Source organism: Apodemus sylvaticus, chromosome 22 (genome assembly GCF_947179515.1).
Source record: "Apodemus sylvaticus chromosome 22, mApoSyl1.1, whole genome shotgun sequence".
Lineage (NCBI taxonomy): Eukaryota > Metazoa > Chordata > Mammalia > Rodentia > Muridae > Apodemus > Apodemus sylvaticus.
The window spans coordinates 2,800,086-2,821,420 of record NC_067493.1 but is presented as its reverse complement, the minus strand read 5'-3'; the positions used below and the strand labels follow the sequence as shown (position 1 = coordinate 2,821,420).

At 38.8% G+C, this 21,335-nt stretch overlaps 1 pseudogene; it reads right to left on the bottom strand.

Annotated features, from left to right (window-relative positions):
• LOC127673204 (zinc finger protein 431-like) overlaps nucleotides 1-21,335 on the bottom strand; it is a 97,787-nt pseudogene that overhangs the window by 63,716 nt on the left and 12,736 nt on the right.

Here is a 21,335-nt window from a genome sequence, read left to right as displayed (position 1 = left end):
ATGGAAAATTGTTTTGATAAAATTGAACAAATATATAGAAAAATGGGTTAATATTGAAACTTGGATCCAAATTAAAAGAGATGGAAGTAGAAAATATTCCTAAACTAAATGAATACTCACACTGAACATTTTGAATAAATAGAAAATTTACATGGAAAAACAATTTTGAAAAAATGGAAGAAATATATAGAAAAAAGTTTGACATATACAGTTGAGAAGACCCTCCTGGATGTGAATGTGGGTAAGAGAATGGTGGACATCTGGGTAGGCAATGGTGGGAGGAGCCTTACACCCAGCTGGAGTGGACAGAGCCTGCCACAGGGTCCACATGCACCTGGTGGAGAGTGCGTCTCTGCAAGGCTAAGGATGGAGAGGGTTGGTTAGCGCTGCTCTTTTACTGCAGGAGATCTCAGAGCATGGTGAGGAAGTGTTTCTTGCAGTGCTCTGTTCTTGTGAACATCCCTAGAAAGAATCTGCTTCCTGAGACTGACAGTGCATGCAAATTTATGCAAATGACTCCATGTGCAGGCTTGCACAAAGGGAGTATGCAAGAGTGTATGGAGGTGAATGTAGAGCCATGACAGCCGTGCTGAAATAATGTGTGTGTGAGTGTGAGTGTATGCTTGTATTAGTGTGTGTGTGTGTGTGTGTGTGTGTGTGTGTGTGTGTGTGTGTAACCTGGTGGCATTGGGTCATTTGTATCTGAGCCTCCTCTGTGTATGGCAGGTAATTTGCATGCATTTGCATACACTTTGCTTTCATGCAGTTTTGCAGATCTCACAGAAAGCTCAGAGGAATTCAGGGCTCAGACCTGGAAAAAGCAGGAACCTAGAAGGATCACCATGGCATAAACTTGCATGTGCTCCTTCACTCATTTGCATACAGCCCGTCACTAATGAATATTCATTAGACCCCGAGCTCATTCGGCTACATCCTCTCATTCATGAATATTCATTTGACCACAGGCTCATTGCATAAATTTGATGTCCGAGTATCAGAAGTTTTCTATGTGGTCTGAGCAGGTGAGTCCTTGTGCCTTGGCACAGAATCTTGTGAATGAAGTGGGGGTGGATTTGTCTGAATGTTAGCAATGTTCACTGAGATCTACAGAGTGCAATGCAAACTTGTGTAAAGGCAAATGACACATGTCACCGTGTTGATTTTTCCAGATTTGAGTAAAAATGTGTGCTGTACTCAGAGTTGTCATGTATGTGCGTGAGCTCCACCTTCTGGTGGTTGTCGTTACTGCGGGCTGTATCCTTTCCATCCAGGGCTGTGTGTGCCACATTCTTCTGTGGGCGCCACCTTCTGGTCCATTGTGTTACTACAAGCTGTATTCTGTTACCGTTTTTTATTTGTTTCTGGTTGTGCCTTTATCTGTTCACTGATTCAACATGGTGTCACATCTCTGGGAACGAGGCTTTAATTTTGTATCTGTGGCATGTTTCAGTGAGGGAAGACTTATCAGGGACCCGTGGCTATGGCAGGACCAGGGGGCGTCCTGAGTCTCAGTCTGAAGTATGCAAATATCAGCTGATCATCGATTGGGTAATGATTATCAATCAATTGATGATTGGTTATGATTAATGACCATCAATTGTGTGTTTATTATCGATCAATCAATTCTTTGTTATTGATCAATGATCGATCCATGTCCTGCCTTACCCGCAATCATGCCCTAGTCTCACTCACACACACACATACAAACACACACACACACACACACACACACACATGCATACACATGTACACACACCACACACATTTAATAAAAGCTACTAATGTATACAAAATTATTTAAATTCAATAATTCTTTCAAATTCACTAGTTTATCCTGGCCTCAGGGCAGCCGAGAGATGCCCAACAATTTGTTTCTTTTCTTATCGGTCTGCACCACTTCCTGGTTCTTTCTCATGTCTGCCTGATAGAAAAAGATGGACTTGTGTTTGGAGAGTCACAGAGAGGTCTTTCTCATGAGTGCAACTTTCTGGTTGTTTCTTGCATCTGTGATAGACAGGAAAGGTTTTATGTGTGTTTTTGTGTGATGCATTTGTGTCTCTCAGAACAAGAGGACTTTAAATATGTGAGTTTAAGGGGAAACTTGACTAGTGATTTTGATGAGATGACTTGATGAAATGACTTTGATATGATGGACGTATGGAGACTGTCTATGTCTACCATATTTTCCAAGTTCCCTTGAACACAGAAGAGGCCATGGATCTGGTTCCTGGCCCCACCGGGGAGTCCCCCCAATATGCTTGTTTTACCCTAACTCACGCAGACCGGGATTGTAACACCTTGAAGGTAAGAGGAGGCCTTTTGTCCACCATCCATCTCTGCTGACAGGTTTTAAGATGCCCACAAGATGGCTCACAAATTTGTTTCAAGGTGACCACAAGATGGCTCAAAAATTTGTCCAGAGTCTATATTAGGCAGAGGGAAAATAAAATCCTTACAACTTTTTTAGACAGTCACTTCCTGTCAAGACATGGTCACTTCCTGTGACAATGACAGTCACTTCTGACCACTGAACGAGTAGAGTCAATTCATGTGATAAACACTCACTTCCAGTTAGGGCCAGTCACTTCCTATGACATCACAGTCACTTCTGCTGTGGCACAGCCACTACCTGTTTTTCAAATGGTTACTTCCAGTTCTGATGTGTCTGCTTTCTGCGGCTTCATAGACTTAGGCATGCCCTACTCCCTGTGATAAGGTTATCTTTTCCCCAGGGTCAAGACACAGATGGATAGTGTGCCATTTCTGCCTCTCATATCCTTGGGGCCATTTATAAGGACAGGAGCCTTCTGATGAGAAAGGACTAAATTCCATCCCAGAGAGCAACAAGAAAGCCCAGGGGGTGGCCCCTAGATATTGGGTTCCTCATGTCCTTGATTGCACCAGACCCAGGAGTCCCTACACTCTCTGATGAAACAAAATATATGATCTGGGCCAAAAAATCTGCTGATGTCTCTGTGGTGTAAGAGATGAGGAAGGACAGCTAACTGACTACAAACTAATATTTGAGAGAAAATGGGTCTACACAGAAAAAATGGAAGAAATCAGAGACTTTCTAGGGTTCAATGGAAATGAATATGCAATATGCGCAATCTCATGGAAGACAAAGAAAATGAAAGTGGAGCTAAAGGAAAGTTCACAGCACAAAGTGCCTACGTGAAAAAATTGGAGAACTTCCACGCTGGCAATTTAACAGCATGTTTTAAAGGCTACAACAAAGAGAAGTGAGGGAGCAAAGAAAACAATGAGGAGACATCAAGAAATTTTCAATTTGGGAGCTGAAATCAATAAAATTGAAAGAGAACAATTCAAAGAATTAATGAGACATGGAGTTGGTCTTTTGATCCTTATATTAGACAAGATATACAAACCTTTATTAAAAGATAAATAATATACAAATTAATGAAATCTAAAATGAAATTGGTGATTAAATAACAAACAATGAAGAAATCCAGAGAATGGCAAAGATATAGTTTTAAAAAAGGTCTACTCCACCAAATTGGAAACTATAAAAGAAATGGATAATTTCCTCAATAGATTCCACATACCAAAATTAAACTAAGAAAACCAACTTAAACAGGCATACACATAAAGGAAAACAAAATTTGTTAAAAATACGCCACCAATATGAGCCCACATCTATGTGTTTTAGGGTATAATCCTACCAGATTTTCAAAGAGGATTTAACAAGAATTCAGTGTATTCAACAATATAGAAACAAAATAAATGTAAGTAAATTTATTTTCTGAATCCCTGATTACTCATATATCTGGTCAGGAAAGACTAAGCAATAAAAGAGAATTACAGAAAAATTATCCCTAAAACCACAGTTTCAAAAATACTTAAAAGATAAAACAAATAAAATAAATATAAAACACATCAAAAGATCATCTACCATTAACAATGAGGAAGGCTTCATTCTAGAAACAGTGATGGTTCAACAAAATGGGATTAAAGTGTAAGAAAAACCAAGAATCAATCATTTCATGAGGTAATGTAAAATTCTCAGACAATATTCAACACCACTTTATGATAAAATTCTCGGAGTTCTGGTGCTTACTGGGACTGGAACATGGTTCCTTCTATTCCATTATCAGCAGCTTTCAATATTTCAAATATATCACTGCCTAATCTTGGCTTTCCTGGAACTTGCTTAGAGATCTACCTTGATCTCAAAGATCTGCATGACTCTGTCTCGTGAATGGTGGGTTAAAAAGCATGTAACACCATGCCTGGAACTAAGATTTTCTGTTTATATTTTAAATTCAGAACCCATAATCCAAATCTTTCTCTTGGCAATTTGACACATAATTGTATCTTCATGTGTCTACATCAAAACAGTATCCAGGTAATAATAATTCCGAACATGATACAGTTCTCTTTCATACAACTGCAAATCCATATGTTAGTTGAATGCAATATTTTCCTAATGTATCCATTCCTTTAATGCCACTGAATATCCTTGATAACAAGATTAAACGTCATTCAACTTCCTGATGATGCCTTGTATTTTGAACCTTTCTTTTTTTTTATTTTTCCTTTCTTAGTTTCTATGCTTGTTAAAAACTTTCAGGCCAAATTCTATGTGATGATTTCCGTGACTTACTTGTCAATACAATTAATGTAATCCTCTTTACCTTAACCTCAAGGAAACTCTTCAGACGAGGGCAGGAAACTTCTTTGCAAAAGCATCAAAAAAAAAAAAAATCTCCAGAGTGGAAATAATCCCAAGCACCCATGTCTATCATATCCTACTATGATACCCTCCTAATTCCCACTTAATTCATGATCATATTCATTATGTTTCTCTCCAGCACACAGAATTTGGAGACTTATCCCTAGTGAAAACACTTTGCCACATTGAGTACATTAATAAGTTTTCTGTACGATGTGTGTTCTTTTATGATACTGGAGATGACTGGGTCTTGTAAAGGCTTTACCACATTGTTTACATTCATAAGGTTTCTCTCCGGTATGTGTTCTTTTATGATATTGGAGATTACTACGCTGTACAAAGGCTTTACCACATTGATGACACTCATAATGTTTCTCTCTTGTATGTGTTCTTTTATGTCTTTGGAGATGACTGGGTCCTGCAAAGGCTTTACCACATTGATTACATTCATATGGTTTCTCTCCAGTATGTGTTCTTTTATGATATCGGAGATCATTGTGATAGGCAAAAGCTTTACCACACTGATTACATTCATAAGGTTTCTCTCCAGTATGTGTTCTTTTATGAATTTGGAGATTACTGTGCTGTGCAAAGGCTTTACCACATTGATTACATTCATAATGTTTCTCTCCAGTATGTGTTCTTTTATGAATTTGGAGATACCTGTGCTGTGGAAAGGCTTTACCACATTGATTGCACTCATAAGGTTTCTCTCCCGTGTGTGTTCTTTTATGTCTTTGGAGATGACTGTGATATGCAAAGACTTTACCACATTGATTACATTCATGAGGTTTCTCTCCAGTATGTGTTCTTTTATGATATTGAAAATTACTGCACATTGATCACATTCATAAGGTTTCTCTCCTGTATGTGTCATTTTATGTGTTTGGAGATGACTGGATCTTGTAAAGGCTTTACCACATTGATTACATTCATGAGGTTTCTCTCCAGTATGTGTTGTTTTATGATATTGGAGATGACTTGATCTTGTAAAGACTTTACCACATATATTACACTCATAGCCTTTCACTCCAGTATATCTTCTTACATGCCTGCAATGATAATTAGCACATGTGAAAACTTTACGGCATTCATTACTCTGATCAATCATGTAATCAATATAAATTATGTTTACAATTTGTCTAACGGTATAAAAAAGCATCAGATCTTAAGGATTTAGCACTTTATATGTTCATGGTGTTCTCACTCATCATGAGTTGTTCAAGACACCTGTGATGTTTATTACATGGCTCATATTTATAGTACCCTCTTTTTATATGATGTATTTTAGCTATCTGAAGAAAGTTATAAAAACTCTGATCTTTATAACACTGATTGTATTCATATTTTTCCTCTACTGTGAATTACAAAACTTTTGACTGGGAACCAGGACCCAAAGAAAAATTTCCAAATCTCTAGTGCCCATAAATGTTTTCTACACTTTCAGTTTAGGGATACTCCCTGTAAAACTAAAAAAATGAGCAATTGCAAATGTCTTTCATATTCCTAATTACTTTCAAAGGCAGAATACTACATATCTTCTTGTTTCAGAACAAATATTTTATGTTTCTTTTTTCAATATTCCAATGCTCACATAATTATTATCCATTATGACACATGATATACCTAATAAAAAGAGTGATAAGTGAAAGGTTTACACATTACTTTAAAACTGTTTGAATTTTTATTTCTTATAACATGTGCAATATGGACTAATGTTTCTCCACAACAGCATTCTTGATTCTCATAAAATGCCCTCTCACCAAACTTATCCATATTACTACAAGAATATGAGTATCACCAAATTTTCTGTGGACGATTTTCTTATTAAAATGCTTTGGATATAAATTTATCACTATTCAATGTGCAGTTTCTAAATACTATGAGACACTACAGATTGGCAGGTCCACAGCATAGCTCTAAAGAAGCTACTTATGAAATGGATACACAAATCAGGTATCGGACCTTGAGGTACATGGTTTTGTAAGAATATTATAATCATAGTTACAGTTAAAGGACTGTTATTTTACACTCTTGTTTTTGCTGGAGATTCCATAAGATATTAAAATTTCCTCAGAGACAAATTTGTATCAGCTTGCACATGAAAATTACCTTTCATGTCTTCCAATACTTTGAAAATGTTCTTCAAGATGATGGTCTTCCCAATTATACCCTAAAATACAGTACCGGAAACGAATGATATACTATTAGAAAGTAGGAAATAATCAAGGTCCTGTGAATTTTCACTGCACCATTAAAGTTACAGTGAAAATTTAGTGAAACTGAGTTATTCAGTTCAATCTTCATTATTCACAATGAAAATAATAGAAGATCATCAATAATGAATACACATTTGTTTCCTTTAGAAGAAAATAACAGTCTTACCTATAACTTTGAGGTTCAAGTAGGTTTCCAACATTACATCTTTGTAGAGATTTTTCTGGGAAGGATCCAGCAAAATCCATTCTTCCTCAGTGAAGTTCACATGCACATCATCAAAAGTAACTGCATTCTAAATTTCCCATACATGTGTACAACACAAAGCATGATACTAGCATCAATATAAAGGAAACACATGCTTTTTCAAAAATATATTCATATAATTTTGGCACTTGCTCCACTTATATTCTGACTCAGAATTTACAATAACTGTGTCATTTTAGAAGGAGCTTGAATTACAAAATTCACCTGTGTTGCTTTTGAACACTTTGTATAGGATACAGCCTTGCCAGAGAAATGCCAATTAAGAGGGAGATGCAGGAGAATCAGATCCACAACATTGATCACACATCTGAAAAATTGTATGAACAATTACTAACTACAAGAGTGATGGGCAAGCTGGATGAATTTGCCCATGACTTCAATCACAGACGTACAAACAGGTGTATGTCAGTGAGGTGGATGGCAGCATGGCATAAGTATCATGTTCTAGGAGATCAAAAGTTATATATTAAGACCCTCAATCCCTATAAAAATCAACCAAGGAAATAAAAATAATAGAGAACTCAGAGTTCTTTAGTAAAACTAACAACAATGAATTATACATTCACTTCAGATCCGTATCCATCTTGTAGAAGCATTAAGTGCAACAGTTTAAACTATAACATTAATAAAATTTTACTAAAAGGGAATGCATGCTTAACCAGTTACAAATGAACAGATGAAAATATAGTAATTTAAATGTTGATCATAAATAAGCAATATAGGATAGGAGAGAGAACTCAGCAATGGAAAGCTCTAGCTGGTCTTCCACATTGTGGTTGTCAATTTCTCACATACAGATGGAGACCAAGAACTCCTCATTACTTCAAGATCAAGAGTTCTGAGGCCATCTTATGACAACAGTAAAGAAGAGACATATGACATTCATATTCATACACATAGGAAAATACTATTTATTCAAACATTTCAGAACAATCACAAGTGCGAGGAAGTAGATCATACACTTGGAATCCAAGGACCCTGAAGGCCCAGGTAGTATTGACGTAATGAACATATATCAACTTGAGAATTAGAATAAACCTATATATTTGGCCAAATTTCAAAGTGACACATGAGGATTAATAGTTCCACAAAAGCATATCCTTATTTTGCAAAACCATGTCAAGTGGTTTATGTGGTTCCTATATTGACTATCAGGAGAGTAAGGATTTCACAGAGAGATTTTGTCTTGAAAAACAAAACAAAGTAATAATATTATAAAAAATATTAAACCACTGGGCTTGCAAAATAGCTTAGCATTAAATGCAAATGAGTTTAAAGCATTTTAGGTGATTTATGGACAGAGTACAAATGTTGACTGTATGGGAGCATGTGAAGAATCCTGATGGATCAGTTTCAACAACAGCACAGTAGGCACATAGAACAAAATTTGTCCCATCTAAAAGAAAGGCAAGGGCACACCTGAAGCACAGAATGAGGGACTGCCCAGTGAATATTCGCCCAACTGGAGACCCACCTTATGGGCAATCTCCAATCCTTAACATTATTTTGGATATAAAGTTATGCTCCCAGACAGGAGACTTTCATACGTGATCAATCAGAGGCTTCACCCAGCAGCTGACTGAAATAGATGCAGAGAACCACAGTGAAACATGGGATGGACCTTGGAGATTTCTAATAAAGAGTTGGGGAAATATTCAATGCCCTGAAGATGGTATGATCTCCACAGGGAGTCTAGCAGACTCAAAGAACCTTTAACCATGTGGATACTGAGAGACTGAGCCACCAACCAAATAGCATACACAGGCTGGACTAAGGCCCATGGCACATACGTAGCAGAAGTTCAGGTTAGTCTCCATGACAGTCCTCCAAGAACTGGAACTGGCACTGTCCCTAAAGCTGCTGCCTTTGTTTGGTAACTGTTCCTTTTACTGTACTCCAAAGTCTGGCCTCAGTGGGAGAGGATTCACTTAACCCAGCAGAAACTTGAAGCCCCACAGTGTGGGGATATCCAGGGGACCCAATCAACTCCATTCTGACCCTGGATGCTATAGGCTCACGTTTATCCTGTGATGGAAACGCATTTCGTCTACAGTGATCCTAATAGTTTGCAGGAGCTCCTACACGGTTCAAATGTCTAAAGGGTCAAATGTCTGACACTCAAAGTAATATATTGAAAGACGAATCTTTTAAAATCAGAAAGTAAGTCCTATCTTTCCATCATACAAGGGTACCGAATACCCCTTCCTCTTCCAGTAGACAGGAATGTACACTCCTTTTTCAACCACATGCCATGCCTGCCAGGAGACAAAGTAGGATTTCTATAAGATTTACCACACTATTTATTATTCCACATGCAATTTACACAGCTCTCCCTATACAAACACCAGAGACAGGGTAACCTTTCTCCTGACTATGTCTCCTGGTGGATTGCTAAGACAATATCTTCCTGCCTGCCACTTCTTCAAACTTTCAACATTAGCAAGCATTCCCTCTTGAACATACCTACAAAACAGGTCAGTAAAGGGGCTATACTCAGCCAACATCCAGTGAAAATACAGACCAAAAAAGTAACTCAGGAATAAAATTACCACCCAAACAAGACAAGCCCAGAGACCAGTATCTAGACCTATTATCACCTCAAACCCAGGTACTTATACATCAGCATTGGAACATAATGAAGAAAAGCCAGGGAAATATTTCACCAAGAAATCCAATTTATCCTATCACAGCAGGTCTACAAAAGTTAAAACATGCAAGACATCTGATACAAAAGAGGTTGTTTTTTGGAAAGGACAGGAGTGAGAACATGGGAAGGGATAGAGGTGCACAAGAGGACCTGTGGAAGGGATAGAGGTGCAAAAGAGGACCTGTGGACTGTAACACATATAGGGATCAGAGAGAATGTGATGAAATTAGAGAAAGATTATAGCGGGGGCTTGTGTAGAAAACAGAAACAGGGAACAAATATAGAGAGCAGCTGAAGCTAGTGCTCCATGTATATAGAGCACACCTGACAACAACAGCAATTGAAGGAGGCAGGTAATGATTTAAGCAGGTGCTAAGTCCCTGAGAGCAGGCCATTGAAATTACCTGTGCTGATACCACTATTGAGGCAAGGTTCACATACCAAACAGGAAAGGAGAAAAATAGAATAAATGGACATATTGGTCATAAAATATTTGGAGTCTAAAAGTTTCCTTGCACTCAATAACCAGGACCACTGCAACATATCAAAAGCAAATTCTATAGTTGACTGTTATAGAAGATGAATATCAGCTCAGAGGACACAGAAGTAGTTTTAATGAAATCCTAAATGAATAGTTTCTAAACTAAAGCTTTGATTCCTATTAAGGTACAAAAAGAATCCAAAATACCGACCAGATTGGAACAAAAAAATGTCCCCATGCGACCCAATATTCAAAAAACTATTCATGGAAAGAAATAGGAATAGTGCGAAACAAAACAAAACAAATCCAGCCACATATTAAAATAAACCTATTAGATTCATATCAGCCCTTTCAGTGTGTAGTCTAAAACACAAAAAGTTTTGGAAATGTGCTGCAGTATATATATATATATATATATATATATATATATATATAGCATCCATGATATTTCTAAAAGGAAACCAATGGTCCAAATGATTTGGGAAGATTCAGCCCTAATAGGGAAGATATTCATAGGTCACTGTCTGATTTAGCAAGTAAAAATCACCACTAGAAACCTCACACAGTCATATGTAGCTAAAATTTCCCATCCAACCCCTGGTAGGACCCTCCACCTCAGCACCCACTGGTCAGCTGCCTGTCCTTCCCCATTGTGGGCAGATGTCCTGTGCTTACCATGTCTCGATTTCAGAGCTTCCTTGAGGTCCCCTCACAGTACAGAACGGAACAGCAGATTTCAGAGCAGGAAACAGCGACCTATTCAGGCCTGCACAGCCACAGGAAACTTGCAGAAAATTTCCCGAAAGGTTCTTCCACTTTCTTTGATTGACAGGGGTCTGGATTAGCCAGTAAGCCTTACCACCCCTCAAGGTTAAAATGTGCTTCTAGTTCAGGCCCAAACTCTTTTCCAGATCTTAGGAGTCGTTTGCACTCCCTTAGCATTTGTGCCTGCCTTGCAAGAGGACTCTCACAGCACCGAGGTTCAGGGGAGAACCCACAATTCCAGGTCAGGCTACTCAGCTGCCTGCTCCTCTCCTTGTGAGCAATGACCCTGCACCTTTCAGGACCTAAATTCAGACGTTGCCTGAGCTTTCCTCACAGCACCTGCCTTCCTCTTCCTGTAATCAAGGTGAATAGCTTACATAGCCCCATTCCTCAGGTGCAGTGGAGGTGTCAATCTGACCCACAAGGGGAAGGGTGCCCAGGCTGTTAACTATGAATAGTGACTTTAGGAAACAAGAGTTTTGTTTTCTGGCTTCATGCTGGGCTCAGGAAAATTGCAGCTCGGTTTCCCCAGAAGATAAGTCCTTGATTTTCAAGTTTCCCTTGGCAGACAGCCATTATTGGAAGAGGACAACTGTGTGTGAGACATTATAATAAATCTTATTTCTACATACACAGAAAAATTCACACTGTCTATGACATATGTTGATTTAGAGAACCTGTGCTAACACAACTGTCGGTTTTTCTCCACCTTGCCACTGAGGAAGACATGATGACTATCAAGAGTGCTCCAGCATAGTGCTCCACAGTGTGTGTCATCTGTTTCCTGGTTTTCTCCCGGGGTTTTTTCATAACTATCATATGGTGGAAGGGAATTGAATGAAGCCACAAAGCAAAACACATGTCTCCTGAAATCCCTCTTTAATGTTAAGAGCCTGGGAATCCTTCCACTGATGGGCCAGCTTTACATCGCCCATGCAAGTCAAGTAACAGGTTATCCTCCTTGATTTCAGGAAGAAGAAGGGGAAGTACTGTGCGGAATTCTCAAGCAAGCTATGAAGTCAGGTCATGATGAGTGCAGCATCACTGTCCACAAAGGGGAGGAGAAAGTGGCTGAACACCCTCAGCTGTAATGGTGTGTCCTCCTCCAGTGCTGGGTGGGAGTACAGGTGGATGAGGTTCTTGGAGGACAGGCCCAAATGCTATAGGAGTGTAAACCTACCCTGAGATAAAGGAAAGGTCTGGCCCAGGACTGAAATCACACTCTAACCTTGAGGAGGGATTAGAATCACTGGCCAATCAAGGACACCAGGCAGACCTGCAAATCAGACTAAGAGGGAGGTCCTTCCTGGTGCCTTGTTGAAGTTTGTTTTAGCTTAACCAGCTTGAATTACTCTCTGTGTCCTGCTTTGAATGATGTTCTTGGCTCCTGTGTGGTGACCTGAAGAAAGTTCGATTTTTGACACATGTTGAGCACAGGGTCTATCTCCATGAAGGGGAGAAAGTGGGTGAGCACTGGAGCTGGGGTGGTGGGTCCTCCCTGGGGCTGGATGGGAAGCATCAGTCACATGTAGCCAGATGTGGCCATCTTTGAGGTCCCTTGTGGTGCTCCTCATTTGGTACATCAGGTGGTGACCTCTGAATAACTTCACTACCAGGGCTGAATCTGCTCAAAACAGTTGGACTAGGGGCTTGCTTGTAGAAATGTCATGGGCAGGATGCCAAACTATGGACAACCCTAGTTTCTCTTGATTCTTATACAAGTTCTGCCCTCAACATTTACTATTTATGTGTAAGATCGACCTGCAGTTAATTGTGTAGATCTGTTAAAAGGCATCTCATATATTGGGGAGCATTACCATATTAACCTGTGATGCAGAAGAGTAGAATTTATAATTAAAGGACTTACCAAGCTTAGGAAATAGTAACAGTAAGTAGCATTTATTAGATAGAGGACTGCCTCAAAAACACCCCACAGATGAGTAGTGCGCTAAGCCGTCTGGCTAGAGACTAGGATACTAGGATTCACATATTTGTTCCCCAGGTTTGTCTAGATATATGGCTGAAAACCATAACAGGTGAGGCAACTGTAAAGTACAACACAAATGTCCATTTTCTTGGCACATGCCCATAGCAAGAATCAGGACTGTAATAAAAAATTTCATGAGTCATTACAACATCATAACCAACATTAAGGCCTGGTGTGCCTCAAGTGCCCATTTTCTAATTGGGAAAAGCACAGTTCTGCCTCAGTGGAAAGACTACACTAGCTGACAGCCATTTGATAGGGAACAACACCTACGCACTCACAGTCAGGAGCTGAGCACAACTGTCTTCTGAAATGCTCTAACAACAACTGAGACAGATGCAAATACTTACAGCCAATCATTGGACTCAGGTCAGAGTCAGGGGAAGACTTAGGGGAAGGAATGAAGAGGCTCTGAGAGACGCCAATCCCTTAAGAAGACCAACAGTGTCTAGTAACCCAGATCCCTGGGAGCTCACAGAGACTAAGCAATCCACCACAGAGCATGTATGGACAGGTGCATGGCCCCAGGAATATATGTAGCAGAGGACCGCATTGTGTGTACTCAGTGGGAGACTATACACCTAATCCTGCAGAGACTTGATGCCATCAAGGAGAACTGCAGATGTGAGGTGGTTCTGGGTGCGTGGATAGCAGGAGTGGAGGTGGGGTGATGGAGCACACTCTCAAAGTAAAAGGGGAGGGGGATGGGGTAAAGAATGCTGGGAGGTGGAACAGGAGAGTTGGGTGACATTTGTAATATAAGTAAAAAAATCACGATTAAGATGGGGTTTGGAGACACACACACACACACACACACACACACACACACATACAGAGAGAGACTATTGTATGGAGGGCTAGCCTTATCCAGCATGTCTTTCCATAAGGTCCTCATGTATGTAGACTGAGATAGCTCTTCTCAAACCCAGGCACACACTGGGCAGAGACAATAACACCCTGGGCCCTGGGCCTTGGGATCTTTTCCTGAGGCCACAATGTACTGAGAATAAAATAGAGCTCCTTGTCTAAAGCCAGGAATATGCTAGGAGAGCTGGTAATGGTCTGGGGCCAGGGCCTTCAGGACATTTTATATCCTCAGAGCCCAACTCTGTCCACCATATGGGGCTGCGGTTGTCAGTCCTAAGGCCACTGTAGACTTGGGTTGTAATGTTCGTGATATATGGTGTATTCTCCTAGTGCAGCATTGTTGAGACTTCCCGCACCCACTGTGTCCTATTGTTTGATTGTTTCTGCTGTCTTCATAGAAGTCTCCCATTTCCTTTTTCCCTCTGTAAGTAGTTCACAAGATGCTATTCTTAAGAGCTTTACTTAGTCTATGACATGGCTTCTGCAAAACCTCCATCACAACTTAGACACATACTTTTTTCATTTTAAAGGTGTATTTCAAAAGACTTATATATTTTTATATTTATGCTTTTATAAAAATATATTTTATATTTATATATTTATAAATATATTATATAAATATATTTATATTTCATAATTACATTTAAAATATAAAATAAATAATAAATACAAATGTATATAATACATAATTACATAAGTGAATATATGAATAAATATGTAAATATATATGTTATACTTAAGAGCTTTATTCAGCATAATGCATGGCTTCTGCCAGACCTCCCCACCACAACATTTATACATAGTTTTTCTTTTATTTTAAAGATTTATTTTAAAACTTTTATATATTTTTATATTTATATATTTATTAAAATACATTTTATATTTATGTATATTTATATTTCATAATTATGTTTTTATATTTATAATTTATTTAAAATATAACATATAAAATATAAAATTTATAAAATATAAAATAATAAAAACTTAAAATAGATAAATATAAATATATATAAAATACAGAAATACATAAACACATAAATGTATATTTGGATAAATATGCAAATATATACATTATTCTTAAGAGCATTATTTAGCATAAGGCATGGCTTCTGCAAGACCTCTGCAGCACAACTTTGATACCTTCTTTTTTATTTTAAAGATTTATTATACATATACATACACAAACACACACATACATATATATATGTAGGTATATATTTACATATTCCATATTCCATAAATAGGGACAGTCTATTTAAATTGTGCCTGTTTACATATTTTATTAGCATACAAAAGAAAATCTATATAAATATTATACATAAATATTATGTTTTCAAATAATATATTACCTGTAAATATTATATATGAATATTATGTATAAATATTATATACAAACTAAAATCTGACCGAATGCCTGGCGTGTCTCCATAGATATCCACTGAGTATCTGGAAGGCGACTCGTGGCGACACTTTAGCTAAAACTGCACATATTTAGTGCGTGCACTGGATGCACGGGGACACATCAACCGCGTCCAAACATCGCCATCACCACACACAAACATTTTTTGGGTGTGCACAGTTCACCGAGTTCCAGAAAATGACAGAACCGCCATGATTGTGGGCGTCACTGACAGTGGAGGTGGGCGGGGCTCAGTGCAACTGGGTGTCATTGTGGGCGACACTGACAGAGCAGGTGGGCGGGGCTCAGTGTACCTGACAGTCTTTGTGGGCATCACTGACAAGGTAGTTGGGCAGAGCTCAGCGCTACTGGACATCATTGTGGGCGTCACTTATAGGGGATGGGGGCGGGACTCAGCGAGACTGGACGTCAATGTGGGCGTCACTGACAGGGGAGGTGGGCGGGGCTCAGCGTTATTGTGAATCATTGTGGACGACACTTATAAGGGATGGGGGCGGGACTCAGCGAGACTGGACATCATTGTGGGCGTCACTGACCTGGGAGGTGGGCGGGGCTCAGCGCTACTGGGCATCATTGTGGGCGTCACTAATAGGGGATGGGGGCGGGATTCAGTGAGACTGGACGTCATTGTGGGCGTCATTAACAGAGGAGGTGGGCGGGGCTCAGAATGTGGCGTGTCTACACAGAGTCCCGCCCATCCAGGCCCAGACCATAGGACAGGTGTGGGGTGGAGTAGAGTGTTTTTAGGGTGTGGGGAGGGGAGGAGTGAGTGGGGTAAAGGCAGGGAGAGGGAGGCAGAAGGAAAGGGGGAGAGACAGAGACACAGAGGGAAGGAGAGACAGAGAGAGAGGAAATGGGAGGGGAAGGGGAAGATGGGGGAGTGTCTCGGAGACCACACCCTCCCCCTCCGCCTTCTTAGCGGGAATTTCCAGGCCTCAGTTTCCCCCCAGCCTCCCCCACCTGGAGCGGAGAGCATGGAAAAAGGAGAAGTCCATTGCTCTTCCAGATCTGCAGTTTCCTGAACTCAGCAGGCCGCCTGCCTGCCGCAGAGCATTGTGGGGCAGCGCAGCCGACGCCCACCCACCCACCATGTCTCTCGGACCTGGGGGGGAAGGGTCTCGCCCCCAAACTCTAGATTCTCAGTCAGCCATGAAACTTTGTGTCTTGAGCAGGAAATCTCGTCTTGCCTCCATGTTTCTCCTGTTGCCCCGTCCCCAGCCTCAGTTTCCCTTCCAGGTGACCCGGGAAACCATGACCCGCACGCACGTGAGACAAGAGATTCTTGTCAACCACACCTGAACGCAAGTGTGTTAAAATATTTTTAGTCCAGACGGGAACTTTCATGTCTCCTTTTTCATTCGTCCGGCGGCCATGATGGTTCTAGAAAGTGATGTCTACACAGAGGATGTCATCCTCAACTTCACGGGAAAGCCGCCAAATTATGGCGTCATCCTCCATTCCACAGAGCATTTTATATATTGTAGAAACTATTAATATTGATTTGTGTAAATGGATGCCAACCGGATTGGAAGGGGGGTGCAGTTCCGTTCCCCTCTCGATATTGAGACGCCATCTTGAACAGAGCCGTGCAGGCCCTGTGCCTGCTGCCGCGGTCTCTGTAATTTCACATGGGCGTCCATCTTTCTTGTTTTAGAAACCCTGTATTCCATGTTCTCAATCCCCTCTGTCACGGATAATAATACTTCAACCTTCACTTCCCCAATATACCCTGAGTCCTGAGGAAAGGGATTTTATAGAGACATCCCAGTTGTGAGTGTGTGTTCACAATTCTTTCACATCCTAAAAATTGTCTGCCTATGGGTTGTGAATTTGATCTGATCTATTACAGAATGAAAATTCTCTGATATTCAAGTACAGCGGAATGTATTTAAGAGTTATTTTACTGCTATGTGACCATCAGAAGATAAATATATGCAATTTTACAGTCTCCATATATATAAATATATAAATATATAAATATATAAATATATAAATATATAAATATATAAATATATAAATATATAAATATATAAATATATAAATATATAAATATATAAATATATAAATATATAAATATATAAATATATAAATATATAAATATATAAATATATAAATATATAAATATATAAATATATAAATATATAAATATATAAATATATAAATATATAAATATATAAATATATAAATATATAAATATATATATACGCAAATATATACACACAGCAATATATATATGCAAATATATACACACACGAATATATGTTGCATATATATGCAAATATACACACATTCTGTAAGAATTAATGTGTGCGTGAGCTCCACCTGCTGGTTGGTCCTTGTTACTGCGGGCTGTATCCTTTCCATCCAGGGTTCAGTGGTGCCACATTCGTTTTCTGTGAGCGCCACCTGCTGGTTGGTTGTGTTATTACAAGCTGAGTATTTTTATGGTTGTGGTTGAATTTTGTTTCTGGTTGTGCCTTTATCTGTTCCCTGATTCTACACAGTGTCACATCCTTCTGGGAACGAGGCCTTGATTTTGTGTCTGTGGCAGGTGTTAGTGAGTAAAGACATATCTGGGAGCTGTGGCTATAGCAGGACCTGGGGGGAATCCTGAGACTCAGTCTGAAGTACGTGAATATCGGCTGATCATCAATTGGGTATTGATAATCAATCGATTGGTTATTGATTATTGATCAATGATCTTTGACTAGGTATTGATTATCAGTTGGTCAATTGTTGGTTATTGATCAATCATCAATTCACTTCTTGCCCCTTGCTCACCGACATACCCCAGCCTCACACACATGCTCACCCACACCACATACATTTAGTAAAAGCTACTGATATATGCAAATTTATTCAAATTAAATAATTCATGCAAATTCATTAATTTATCCTGGGCTCAGGGCAGTAGAGAGACGCCCACCACTCTGGTTCTTTTCTTATGGGTGTGCACCACTTCCTGGTTATTTCTCATGTCTGCCTGATGTAAAGAAAAAATGGATTGTGTTTGGGGAGAGGTCTTTCTCATGAGTGCCACTTTCTGGTTGTTTCTTGTACCTCTTTTAGAGAGGGAAGGTTTTATTTGTATTTTTGTGTGCTGCATTTGTGTTTCTCAGAACAAGAGAATTTTGAAAATGTGTGTTTAAGGGGTAACCTTGCCTAGTGACTTTGATGAGGTGACTTGATGAAGTGATTTTGACTTGATGGGCATAATAATGTGAGACAGTCTACATCTACTATATTTTCCAGGTTCTCTTCACTACAGAAGAGGCCAGGGAGCTGGTTCCTCGCCCCACTTTGGGGTCCCACCCCAATATGCTTGCTTTCCCCTAACTCACACAAACTGTTATTGTAACAACACTGAAGGTAAGAGGAGGCCTTTTGTCCACTGTCCATCTCTGCTGGCAGGTCTCAAGGTGGCCACAAGATGGTTCACAAATTTGTCCAGAGTGAATAATATTAGGCAGAGAGAAAATAAAATCCCTACAGCTTTTTTAGACAGCGTCATGGAGACATTTTTGACAATACATGCCCATGGACCCAGAATCACCAGAATCAAAGGCAGCAGTGGCTTGAGATTTTGTCAATCAGGGAACACCAGCTATGAAGACAAAGCCCCAGAGGGTGGAGTAGTTAGGACAGAGTTGTCTAAGAGATTTAAGGACAGTGGCAAAGAGAGTATTTAATGGAGGACAGACTGCAGAGGAGACGCAGATGGGAGGACAGAAGCAACAGACTGTAGACCTGGGAAAGACCCTGTTGTCAGCCAAGGCCAAATCAGAAGACCATGAGTGATGCCTAAAAAGGAGATAAGGGGGCCCTGAGAATCAAAAGTGCCCCCACCACAAGACCAGGGTTACCCTAAATGCAAAATGGAGACCCACCAGCTTTTGTTGATACAGTTCAACATTCTGTCTTGCTAAAACCTACAGACAGAGTCTCTTCATCAGTTCATAAATGATGGGAGGAACCTTACACCCAGCTGAAGTGGACAGAGCCTGCCTCAGGGTCCACATGCACCTGGTGAAGAGGCTAAGAATGGAGAAGGCTAATTTAGTGCTGCTCTTTTATGACATTGAAGATTACTAATATCTGTAGTAATATTGAAGATATATGTGTGTGTTCAAATTGAAGATTTAGTTGGAAAATAATAATAGTAAAAAAGTAAACATAGAAAATATACCTAGAACATTGTCCAATTACCTAGAAAAAATTTTTGATAAATTTGAAGATTTTGATGGAAAATATTTCTAATACAATTGAAGTAATATACAGGAAATGTAATATAATTGAAGATATCAGAAAAGATAATACAGATAAAATATTAGCCATATAAACTATTTCTAAATCATTTGAAAAAGGTAGTAGAAACATTCACTGAAAATATTTGTGAAAAAAATGAAGTAGAACTTGAAATAGTGAAGGTTTTAATTGAAAAATAATACAGATAAACAGTAGACATAAAAAATACCTAAAATGATTGAAAAGTAAACTAGAAACATTTTCTGATAAAATTGAGGGTTTACATGTAAAACATATCCGAGAAAATTAAAATAATATATAGAAAAATGTGTTAAAATTGAAGAATTTCTTGGAAAATAATTTTCAAAAATGTAGATAATTTTATTTTTACTGAATGACCAAGGACATAGAAAAATTTGGGATGAAAGGGAAGATTTTCATGGAATATATTCCGGATAAAATTGTAGAAATACATAGAAAAAAGTGTGAAAGTTGAAGATTTACAAGGAAAGGGATGCTTCTAAAATGGTAGAAATAAAAATATTTCTAAATTAAATAATGAGAGAATTAGAAAATGTTGATAAAATTGGAGGTTTACATGGAAAATAATCCTAGCACTGGGCCTTTTTCTAGTTCCATTTAGCTTTGAATTTCATAATTTATTCATGTAAATGTCTATAGTAAGCTCCGTTTTTGAGACATGTTGACCACAGAGTCACTGCCCATAGTAAGGAGGAGCAGACATATGAGCAGTGGGAGCAGTGGTGGTTTGTCCTCCCTAGAGCTGCATGGGAAGCGTCGGCCAGGTGTAGCCAGATGTTTGCACCTGTGAGGTCCCTTGTGGTGCTCCTCCCTTGCTAGATCAGGCCGTGACCTCTGAATAACTTCACTATCAGGGCTGAATCTGCTCAAAATACTTGGACCAGGGGCTTGCTTGAAGAAATGTCATGGGCAGGATGCCAAACTTTGACAGTCCTAGTCTGTGTTTTGCTTGCTTGATTAAGCAAGGCCAGATTCTCTGTGACAATTATTTTTCCTTTTAAAGGTGCTTTTGGTAGTTCAATCATAAATACAAATTTACAATCACAAAAGAGATTTTTATGAACCATACCTGAAAGTGTGTCTGTTTAATCATTGATAATTTAGACGTGAATTGTAACATGTCACTATTTTTCATTTGTCTGGTGGGCATTAGTTTTTAGGAAATGATTTCTACATACAGGATGCCATCCTGGAGGATTTCATGAAGGGATTGATGCTGAGATATGGTGTTGTTCTTAATGTCACAGAGCATTTTATTTGATTCATCACAGGAAAGGAGTGGTACAATGTTCATTGATGATCTTCTCTTTTATCTGTCATTTTTCTATTATTGAACATAGATATCTTTCATGCACTATAGTCTAATTACCTCTTTTCTCACTCAAATATTTCCAGATTTCCCTATCCCATGCCACTTGTTCAAATCCCTACTCTTCCTTTCTTTTCCCTGTTAATAAACTAAACATCTAAACTATTCTATTATTATTATTATTGTTATTATTATTAATTATAAAAAACAAAACCTCTAATAAAATAAAATGAAAAACATACAGATGAAAAGATAAATAAAAGAACTAAGAAACTTCAACATACACAAACTAATATCCATAAAATGAAATTACATAAAAACACAATTATAAGCCACAATACACTTAAATAGGAAGGAACTTTGTGGAATAAAAAACAAAAACAAACAAACAAACA